Source organism: Myotis myotis, unplaced genomic scaffold, assembly GCF_014108235.1.
Source record: "Myotis myotis isolate mMyoMyo1 unplaced genomic scaffold, mMyoMyo1.p scaffold_m19_p_3, whole genome shotgun sequence".
Taxonomy (NCBI): Eukaryota; Metazoa; Chordata; class Mammalia; order Chiroptera; family Vespertilionidae; genus Myotis; species Myotis myotis.
The window spans coordinates 112,226,012-112,237,971 of NW_023416335.1; the positions used below are offsets into that span (position 1 = coordinate 112,226,012).

The window sequence follows — 11,960 nt, forward strand, 5'->3', positions numbered from 1 at the left end:
TGGCTGGCTAGCCTCAGGCTAATTACAACACTAGCTTTCCCTCAGTTTACTCATCTGTAAAATGGGGACAATGATAACAGTACTTATCTTATAGAGTTGTTTTAAGGAATTAACAAGTTAATAAAAATAGAATGCTTAGGATAGTGGCTAGAACATAGTCTAATGGTATAGTATTATTAGAATGATGATGTTATTGTTAATATTATAATGAGTACATAGATCATGCCATGAATCTAGTATTATCTTGAGGTACTATGATCTGATGAGATCTCTGAGGAATGGCTGCATGTCTAGGTGAAGCAGATGGATCACAGTAAAATTGGAAAGGTCATTTTCATCACAAAGGCAGCTGCTGTTTAGTGAGCTAACATGCACCAGGCATTGTGTTAATCATTGTGTTAAATGCGTCATATACCCTGTTTTATTTATTTTTGTTATGGGTTGAATTATGTCTCCCTCCCTAGATTTCTATGTTGAATAACCCCCAGTACTTCAGAATGTGGGGTCTTATATGGAAATGGAGCTGTTGCAAATGTAATTAGTTAAGATGACATCACCCTGGAGTAGGGTGGGCCCTTAATCCAACATGACTGATGTCTTCAGAAAAAGGGGAAATGTAGAGATTAACATGCACAGAGGGAGATTGTCACATGAAAATTAAGGCAGATGGCGGGGGAGGGGTGATGCTTCTATAAGCCATGGAATGCCAAAGAATGCCAGAAACCATCAGAAGCTAGGAGAGAGGTCTGGACTAAACCTTCCAGAAGGAACCAACCCTGCCAACACCTTGATTTTGGACTCAGTCTACAGAATTGTGAGACAATAAATGTCTGTTGTTTAAGCCCCCCTGTTTGTGGTATTTTGTTGCAGCAGCATAGCAAACTAACACCCTCTTAAATCAGCTTTGGGGGGTAGGCATCATCCTTGGGTTCCCGTGCAGTTAAGTAACTCACCTGAGTTAACAGAGCTAGTCAGTAGCTAAACCAGGGCTCAGTCTCAGGCCCATTTCCCTCCAGAGCTGCACAGGAGAATCTAAGGATTAGAGTAGGTGGGATGTGCTTGCATGGGGCTTCTTTCCCATCAGTTAAGACTCCAGGAAGCAAATCAGTTATCATGAGATTTGAAGCCTTTACCTCTTAAAGCCAGACTTTTATTTGATATATTTATAGTTTCTTTATTTTCCTTTAGTTCTCCCCTGTAGTAGGCACACTCATTTTGAAAGATCCAGCCTACCTTTTCATCTGGGCTTTGGGGCATAAAATGGGAGCAATGCATCCTGGGAGGTAGCCATAGGGGTGACAGTAGAGATAATCCTGGAAAAGGTGACTCTGAGGGCTGCTCATTAAGGAATAGCCTCCCACCTGGATAGGAAGGTAACACACACTGTATTATCAGTCACATATACCATGATGGGAATCCATTTATCTGTTTATTTCTTCTCACATTATGAGATAATGTTATTGAGAGAAAGAGAGTTTTTTTTTTCTTTAATCTGCACCCTAGCATATTTTCTCCATTGATTTCTAGAGAGAGTGGAGGGGGGGGGGTAAAGAGAGAGAGAGAGAGAGAGAGAGAGAGAGATACACATTGATTGGTTGCCTCCTACACACACCCCAATTGGGGCTGGGGATCAAACCTGCAACCCAGGTTCCTGCCCTTGTTTGGGAATCTAACCTGGGACCCTTTGGTATGTGAGCAGATGCTCTAACCACTGAGAAACACCAGCCACAGTGAGAAAGAGAGTTTTGATGAGGGGAGGGTAGAGGAGATTCTGGAGCCAGGGAAGAGTGACCTCTGGTGGGATGCTACAGAGGGCCCCGGGCAAGATCCGTGAATGAAAAAGATAGGGAGGAGCTCTTCCTATGACGTTGAGGTGACTTGGCATGTTGACATTAAACCCCCTAAATAAAACTAGCTGTGACAAATCAAGCATTGCCAACTTACCTGCTGTCTGTCCTGACTGTAAGTGGTAGACATGGGGACCCAAGCCTGGTCCACCTTGGATTTTTCTGGCAGGAGCTGGTAGTAAAACTGGACTTGAGATGTGAGTTCAAGGCTGTGGACATCTAGGGTATCTGCTAATTGGGAGGAGAAAGTCTTTGTGCAGGAGCTGGTGAGTCCAGGGGCACCAAGTAGCAGAGAAGGAGAGGCAGGGAGTCCGGGAACAGAGTACCATTGCTGAATCCATTAAATTCACAGCAAATTTCTGAAAATAGAAATCTGCATCCAGGGCTTACTCTCAGAGAATGCCAGACACCAGCAGACTCCTGAAGTATTCAGTATGCCCCCATGATTTGCAGAAGTGAAATATTTGGGCTGAAAAATCAATTCAAAGAATGGAGACAATCTGATCAGGCATGCTAAAAATTTAGCTCTTTGGTTCCTAGTTGATTCATTTTTATTTGATAGCAATAATATCTTCTGAAATAAATTACATACCGTATTTCCAAGACAAGACTTCAATATATTTTAAACACAATTTGGGAAGGAATTCAATATGCCTGAATTATCATAGGCAAGATGCTAATCTTGTAATCATGAGTTTAGATTGGAAAAAATACCTGGTAGAGAGGACCAGGAAGAGAAAATAGAAGACATGTCCTCATACAGAATTATGATTATTTGATGGCAGCAAGTTTTTTTAAAATGCTCACTAAAATTATGAAGTCTCCAACTGTGTAGTTTGAGAGGATGCTTTTGACTTTCAAAATAAGTACAAATTAAAGTCTACAAATCTTACCATTTTAAAAAAATATATTTTATTGTTTTTTTTACAGAGAAGGAGAGGAATAGAGAGTTAGAAACATCGATCAGCTGCCTCCTGCACACCCCCTACTGAGGATGTGCCCAAAACCAAGGTACATGCCCTTGACCAGAATGGAACCTGGGACCCTTCAGTCTGCAGGTCGAAGCTCTATCCACTGAGCCAAACCAGTTAGGACTAATTGAGGGGAGGGTAGAGGAGAGAGAGTGGAAGGGGGGGGGGGAAAGCGAGAGAGAGAGAGAGAGAGAGAGAGAGAGAGAGAGAGAGAAAGAGAGAGAGATTGATTGGTTGCCTCCTGCACACACCCCAATTGGGGCTGGGGATCAAACCTGCAACCCAGGTTCCTGCCCTTGTTTGGGAATCTAACCTGGGACCCTTTGGTATGTGAGCAGATGCTCTAACCACTTGTTTGGAGGGCTGTATTGAGTTTGGGTCCTAGTTGTATCACTGTCTGTGAACTCAACATCCACTTTTATTTTATTTTTATTATTATTTTTTTTTAATTTCCAAGGTACTTTATTGTTAAAACAGGTCACAACACTAAGCCTTGGGCCGGTTCTGCTAACGCACAAGCTACAAATGCTTGCCTGGCAGCTGAGGGGCGCTCTGCAGTAGCCTGTTTGAGAACTGAATAAAAATCCATATAAAATAAATATTCAAATAGTTTCCTCAGGAACACATAAGTGTGCCCCATCACTTAGGCTTTCCACCTTATTCCATCTGCGCCAACCCCACTTAAGACATTCCAAACTAGCAATAATTAAGTCAAATGGTCCTCCCAAATCCCTTAAGTCAAGCTACACTACATAACAGCCACAGGAATGGCGTCTACACGTTTACCTAGGCTGACGCGCAGGCTGCTGGGAGGCGCTCCATCCGCTCTTCCAGGCGCAGGACACAGGGAGGGCACCCGCATCCTCCTCCGCCTCCGGCGGGAAGTCGTGGTTCTGGACTTGCTGCATCAGTTGCCATGTCGGCTCTGACATCACATAGTAGATCCTCGGCCTCTGGAACCCATTGAAAGTAGTAGCAGCAGCCACGGTGTAAGCACCCATATTTTCCAAGAGCATCCAGTCCCTCACATGCATATCGGGCAAGCCGCAGCGCTCAACGCTGCGATGGAGGCCGTCACAGGTGGATGCGCCGCCCCAGATGCTGGATGAGTAATACTTCTCATCTGGTTTGGGCCTTTCTACAGAAGGGATTTCACGTGCGCATGATCATAGAGTATTCCATTAAATGACCCATATACTCCATCATTCACGAAATACATAAAGGTCTTCTCGCTTGACTCGTCTTCATCATCAGAGCCTGTTTGTTCCTTTAAGACCAGTTCCAGTTTTTTTGGCAAAGATATTAACTGCAAGTGTGAAAGCTGATGCAACATAGTATCTGCCTGGCTCAGCTGTGTGTCACTCTTGAGTCTGATGGAAAACACTTGTCCAGGGCTGGGTTGATTGCACTGGCGACCTCCTCAAATTTAAGCTTTGCATCCTCAGATCCAGGAAAGCCACCACCAATATCCAGAAGGTACATGTTGAATCCAATCTCAGCCCCCATGTCAAAGACACAGCGGGCATCAGAGATGGCCTGCACAAAGGTCTCAGAGTCAGGTCAGCCACTGCCCACGTGGAAGCTGACACTGATGACATCAATGTTTAGCTCCTTGGACCATTCCAAGAAAAGCCTGCTGGTCTCGAGTGTGGCACCAAATTTGACACTGAGAGGACAGACCACTTTGGAGTCATCGGTGGCAATCCACAAAACCAGCTTTTGCCTTTGGATGTACCCTGGCAACTTTCATCGGCTCAATTTCGCTATCGAAAGTCATCATCTGGACTCTGTTATTGGCAGCATACTTAATCTGAGATACTTGTTTACAAGGGTTTGCATAGGTGATCCTCTCTGGAGCACCCCAAGACTCTGCACCAATTGTATTTCAGTCTTGCTGGCACAGTCAAATCCCGTCCCATGGCATCTAGGGTCTTCACTATGGTTCTGCTGTCATTGTATTTGACTGCATAAAAAGGGGTGACCTGGGGAAGAGCTTTTAACCATCTCAGATGTTTCTTTAGAATGTTTTCCAGGTCTGCAACATAGAAGGCATCCTTATCATTGGAAGAAGAGACTTCATTAATTTTTGATCCAGAATGTCCTTGGCAGTAAAGCCCTCATTGAGGAAATGGCAGTCAAACTCTTCATTACTAACGTTGTTTATGTTCATGGTTTCTGGATGTTATGAAACGAAATGCAACACAAAGGAAAATGAAGAGATGGGACTTAGGAAATTACTGCCAGCTGTTCACAAACACGGCTCTCCAGAAACTCCCAGTCCACAGAACTTCCAGTCCACAGGAGACAGGTCCTCTCGGTGCAGCACTGGGAATGCCTCGGAGCACCTGACACCTCATGCTGACCCCATGGAGCTGCTGCCCAGCACACAGGACCACCGGCTGCCCCTGTCGGCTGCCTGTCCAGCCACCCATCGCCTTGCTCCCTCCCGTGGAGACCGCCAGCCCAAGTGGTGCTGGAACACTGGCAGGGGGGTTGCAGCAGAGGCTGAGGGGACTGACAAAAAAAAACTACATACACTTTTATATGAAAGTAGTGCATGAATTCGTGCACATTGAAAAGAAATTAATAAGAAAAAAATATTTTAGTATCTCTATTCGCCCTTTCTCTATAATAGAAGTGTCAACTAAATTCACGATTGACAATGACAGATGGAAACACACACATGCGATTGGCGCCAGCGAGAACTTTATATGTATCGCATATGTGCGAGTCAACTTAGCCTTTTATTGGTATAGAATAAACTTGCTTAATTAGACCTGCTTTCTGATTTAGCTAAATTTTGTCCAGCCCAGTGAAGCACCCCAACTTCTCTTTCAGGTAATTGTCAGGAACACAGCAGTGAATATCAACATGAAGCAGATTATTATTGTAGATCATGCAGGGAGAACAGAGGGTTTGACTATATTCTGCACAGTGAGAAAACCTGAAGTCATTTTCAAGGTCCACCATTTCTTACTTCTTTTCAGTTGGGTCAAGTTCCTAAGCTTTCTAAGTCTCCATTTTCCAGCTAATGAAAAGAAAAAAGAATTCCACTGAGTCTCCTATCTACCTACTCCAGGACTTCTGTGAGATCAAATGAGATGAGGCATGGGAAAATGCTTCACAGACATTTGGTTAAAGTGTAAAATGTTTGCACCTGGCTATAAACCAAGTTGTGTTCCTGGGCTGAAGAAACTCCCAGGAGGCTAGTCGCTAGGGAGAGGAAGCCAGGTGTTGCTACATGACGTCATTACCTGGTGCCCACAGCCACCATTTGAGGGCTGGGCTGGGCTGCGGACTGCATTTTGCGCCATGGGGTCTTGGCAATATTGGCTGTGATTTGGTGGGCTATCACTCTGGGGTGGTGGCAGGGCCTGTGTCCCACTTGGAGGAAGCCAAGTGTTGCTTTGTGGGCACCAGGTCCACAGTGCCATTTTTCTGTAAATGGCCAGTGTGTGTCACTGCAGCTCCTGCGTTGACCATCTGCCCCCACCAGTTCGATGGACACTTAGCATATTAGCCTTTTAAATATATAGATATCCCCATCACTGCCATGGATGTGTACTACAAACTCACTATAGAGGACTGTGCTGGCTCCCACCCAGAAAAATCCTAGCATATCACAGCCCCCATGCTCAGACCTTGGGACTTTTCTGTCATTTGCCCACTCTCACTCCTTTTGAGATCTCATCTACTCCAGGGTTTATAATTCCATATAAATGCTAATGACTATCAGATTTATATCTCCAACCCTAAATGTCTCCCCTCGACTCAGAATGACTCCATCCAGCACATCCACTCTCAACTCCTCTCACCCACTCCCTTTCCTGTCTCAGTTTTTGGCTCAGGTGCAAAACCTTGGTGTCATTCTTGACTCCTCTGTCCCTCCCTCCCTCATCTTAAAAAATAACAGCTTTATTGAGATATAGTTTACATACCACAAAATTTGCATTTTAAGGTATACAATTCAGTGGGGTTTTTTAAAAACACATTCCCAGAGTTGTACATCCTTCACCACCAATTTCAAAGCATTTTCATTATTCCATAAAGAAACCCCATACCCATGAGCAGCCAATCCCTAGTCTCACCTCACACCGCTCCCTTAGCAACTTTTTTTAAAAATCCTCATCTGAGGATATTTTTCCATTGATTTTTAGAGAGAGTGGAAGAGAGAGGAAAAGACAGAAAAATAGCGATGTGAGAGAAACATCAATTGGCTGCCTCCTGCACATGCCCTGACCAGGGCCCTGCCCGGGCCGGGGAGGAGCCTTCAACCCAGGTACATGCCCTTGACCGGAATTGAAACCAGGACCCTTCAGTCCACAAGCAGATGCTCTATCCACTGAGCCAACCCGGCTACCTCGCGCTTCCCCCTACCCCGCTGTGGATTTGCTTATTCTGGACATTTCATATAAATGCAATCATACAGTACATGGTCTTTTGTGACTGGCTTTCACTTGATATAAGGCTTTCAAGATTCATTCTTGTTGTAAATGTATTAGCATTTCAGTTCTTTTCTATTGCTGAATAATATTTATTGAATGAATATACCACGTTTTGTTTATCCATTTATCAATTCATGGATATTTGGGTTATTTCCACTTTTGGTCTATTATGAATAATGCTGTTATGAATTTTCATATGCAAGTGTTTGTGTGAACATGCTTTTATTTTTCTTGGGTATAACCTAGAAGTGGAAGTGCTGGGTTATATGGTAACTCTGATTAACACTGAGGAGCTGCCCATTTTTTTTCCAATGTGGCTGCATCATTTTGCATTTCCACCAGAAGTATTGAGTCACATCCTTACAACACTTGTTATCATCTATCTTTTGATTTCAGCCGTTCTAATGGGTATGAAGTGGTTTCTCATTGTGATTTTGGTTTGCGTTTTCCGAATGACTAATGATGTTGATCATCTTGCCATATGTTTATTGGCCAGTTAAATATTTTCTTTGAAGAAATTTGTATTCAAGCCCTTTGACCATTTAAAAAGTTGGGCTATTTTCACTTTAATTGCTGAGCATTAAGAGTTATTTATATTCTAGATACAAGTTCCTTTACAGAAAAACAGTTTATAGATAAAGGCAAAATTATAGACTTACAGTTATTTATATGGAAAGTAATACAATAATTAATAATAATAATGAACTCTGTGCTTTACATACTCACAACTGTAAACCTACTTTTGCGCCATCCTGGATTTTCTCCCATTCTGAAGGTTGTCTAGTCACGTTTATTATGATGCCGTTTCTTTTTTTTTTTTTTTTTTTTTGGTATTCCTTTTTATTTATTTATTTATTTATTTATTTATTTATTTATTTTTTAATTAAATCTTTATTGTTCAGATTATTACCTTTGTTCCTCTTTTTTTTCCCCCCATAACTCCCCTCCTCCCAGTTCCCGCCCCACCCTCCGCCCTCACTCCCCACCCACTGTCCTCATCCATAGGTGCACGATTTTTGTCCAGTCTCTTCCCGCATCTCCCACACCCCTTTCCCCCCAAGAATAGTCAGTCCATTCCCTTTCTATGTCCCTGATTCTATTATAATCAACAGTTCATTCTGTTCATCAGATTATTTATTCACTTGATTCTTAGATTCACTTGTTGATAGATGCATATTTGTTGTTCATAATTTGTATCTTTACCTTTTTCTTCCTCTTCCTCTTCTTAAAGGATACCTTTCAGCATTTCATATAATCCTGGTTTGGTGGTGATGAACTCCTTTAGCTTTTCCTTATCTGTGAAGCTCTTTATCTGACCTTCAATTCTGAATGATAGCTTTGCTGGATAAAGTAATCTTGGTTGTAGGTTCTTGGTATTCATCACTTTGAATATTTCTTGCCACTCCCGTCTGGCCTGCAAAGTTTCTGTTGAGAAATCAGCTGACAGTCGTATGGGTATTCCCTTGTAGGTAACTGAGTTTCTTTCTCTTGCTGTTTTTAAGATTCTCTCTTTATCTTTTGCTCTTGGCATTTTAATTATGATGTGTCTTGGTGTGGTCCTCTTTGGATTCCTTTTGTTTGGGGTTCTCCGCGCTTCTTGGACCTGTAAGTCCATTTCTTTCACCAGGTAGGGGAAGTTTTCTGTCATTATTTCTTCAAATAGGTTTTCAATATCTTGCTCTCTCTCATCTTCTGGCACCCCTATAATTCTGATGTTGGTACGCTTGAAGCTGTCCCAGAGGCTCCTTACACTATCCTCGAATTTTTGGATTCTTTTTTCATTTTGCTTTTCCGGTTGGGTGTTTTTTGCTTCCTCGCATTTCAAATCATTGACTTGATTCTTGCGCTCCTCTGGTCTGCTGTCGGGAGTCTGTATAATATTCGTTATTTCAGTCCGTGTATGCTTAATTTCTAGTTGGTTCCCCAATATAAGATCGAGGGTCTCATTAGTTTTCTTGTAGATCTCATTAAGTTTATCGGCGGCTTCTAAACAGTTCTTGAGAGACCTTAAAAGTGTGGTTCTGAACTCTATATCTTCCATTGACAATTTTGTCCTGTTTCTTTGTCTCCGCATTTTGTTATGCTTCCTTGGTGCACCCCCTAGTGGTCTTTGTTCGCAGCCTTATAGTTAAATCTTGATTGTTGTAGCTAATTCCAGGGAGGGTTTGACCTCCAGGCCAAGTGGCTATGAGAATCAGCTGTGTCAGCAGTGAGAGAACTTCTGTCCTCTAGGGAGGTGCTAATCTAGCCTTTGCCTGAGGCTATCCGGCAAATGCCTCTGTGCAGGGCTTGGGCGGGGCAGGTCGAACAGGGTGGGCCGGAGAGAGCAGTTATGGCGGCTCTCAGTCCTGTCCCCAGGGGCTCTGCCTCTCTGAGTCCCAGCACCCGCTGCAAAGCTCGGAGAGAAAGCTGCACTCGCTCTGACCGAAGCCAGACAGTCCCGCTTCTCCCGTTTGAGTCTGGGTTCCTAAAGACTCGCCCGGATCTGGAGCTCAGAGTCTGCGACTCCCTCCCGATTGAAAACGCCAACCGTGCCCTCCGCTCCCAGCCCGCTCCGCACCTCAGAATTTGACTTCAGCACTGCGCCTCCTCTGAGTGTCCGTATGCGTTTCTCTTTCCTCCTAGTTGTAGGACTTCCACTCAGCCAGCGTTCCTGTGGTTCTGGGTGATGTCCCTTCCGTTTTTTGGTTTCACTTTTGAAGTAGTTGTTCAAAGCAGCAAACTCCGGCGTTAACCTATGCCGCCATCTTGGTTCTCTCTATGATGCCCTTTCAAGTACAAGTTTTTACTTTCTATGAAGTCCAACTTTATTTTTCTTTTGTCTCTTATGCTTTTGATGACATATTTAAAAACACATTGCCTAACCCAAGGTCATGAAGATTTACTCCTATGATTTCTCCTAAAAAGTTTTATAGTTATAGCTCTTCTAACATTTAGGTCTATAATCCCTTTTGAGTGAAGTTTTGTATTGGTGTAAGGTAGAGGATTGAAATCCAAAATCAAGATGTGGCTAGATTTAGTTTCTTGGAGTCCTGATGACTGCTTTCTTGCTATGCCCTCACATGTCCTTAGTCTGTGTGTCCTGATCTCCAAGACACAAATCATACAGGATTAGGGTCCACCAATATGACCTCTAATTACTTCTTTTAAGACCCTTTCTCCAAATATAGTCACATTCTAAGGTACTGGAGTTAGGACTTTAATGTATGAATTTTGAGGGTATATACATCACATCTATCAATCATTTATTACATAAGTGAGCTGATACAAAACAGTGATACTCACCTCTCTCTGAGGTTCCAACATCTTTGGTTCAAACTGCTTTGAACTCTTACCCTCTGGCCCCATGACATCCTGGGAAAGAAGGTGGATGAATTGTGAAAACTTGTCATATTTATTGGAAAAGCTCTGAGATGATGAATGAAACAAATCAGTGAGATATCTTTTTTTTAATTAAATCTTTATTGTTCAGATTATTACATTTGTTCCTCTTTTTCCCCCCCCCCATAACTCCCCTCCTCCCAGTTCCCACCCCACCCTACGCCCTCACTCCCCACCCACTGTCCTCATCGATAGGTGCACGATTTTTGTCCAGTCTCTTCCCGCATCTCCCACACCCCTTTCCCCCCAAGAATAGTCAGTCCATTCCCTTTCTATGTCCCTGATTCTATTATAATCAACAGTTCATTCTGTTCATCAGATTATTTATTCACTTGATTCTTAGATTCACTTGTTGATAGATGCATATTTGTTGTTCATAATTTGTATCTTTATCTTTTTCTTCTTCTTCCTCTTCTTAAAGGATACCTTTCAGCATTTCATATAATACTGGCTTGGTGGTGATGAACTCCTTTAGCTTTTCCTTATCTGTGAAGCTCTTTATCTGGCCCACAATTCTGAATGATAGCTTTGCTGGATAAAGTAATCTTGGTTGTAGGTTCTTGGCGTTCATCACTTTGAATATTTCTTGCCACTCCCGTCTGGCCTGCAAAGTTTCTGTTGAGAAATCAGCTGACAGTCATATGGGTATTCCCTTGAAGGTAACTGTGTTTCTTTCTCTTGCTGCTTTTAAGATTCTCTCTTTATCTTTTGCTCTTGGCATTTTAATTATGATGTGTCTTGGTGTGGTCCTCTTTGGATTCCTTTTGTTTGGGGTTCTCTGCGCTTCCTGGACTTGTAAGTCTATTTCTTTCACCAGGTAGGGGAAGTTTTCTGTCATTATTTCTTCAAATAAGTTTTCAATATCTTGGTCTCTCTCATCTTCTGGCACCCCTATAATTCTGATGTTAGTACGCTTGAAGCTGTCCCAGAGGCTCCTTACACTATCTTCGTATTTTCGGATTCTTTTTTCATTTTGCTTTTCTGGTTGGGTGTTTTTTGCTTCTTCGCATTTCAAATCTTTGACTTGATTCTTGCGCTCCTCTGGTCTGCTGTTGAGAGTCTGTATAATATTCATTATTTCAGTCAGTGTATGCTTAATTTCTAGTTGGTTCTTTATCGTAACATCAAGGGTCTCATTAGATTTCTTGCAGATCTCATTAAGTTTATTGGCAGTTTCTAGAAGATTATTGAGAGACCTTAAAAGTGTGGTTCTGAATTCTATATCCTCCATCGACATTTGTGTCCTGTTTCTTTGTCTCCGCATATTTTATGCTTTCTTGGTGCACCCCCTTGTGGTCTTTGTGCGCAGTCTTGTT

At 42.7% G+C, this 11,960-nt stretch overlaps 1 pseudogene; it reads right to left on the minus strand.

Annotated features, from left to right (window-relative positions):
• Nucleotides 1-3,592: 3,592 nt before the first annotated feature.
• On the minus strand, nt 3,593-4,988 carry LOC118650550 (annotated as a pseudogene).
• Nucleotides 4,989-11,960: the final 6,972 nt, after the last annotated feature.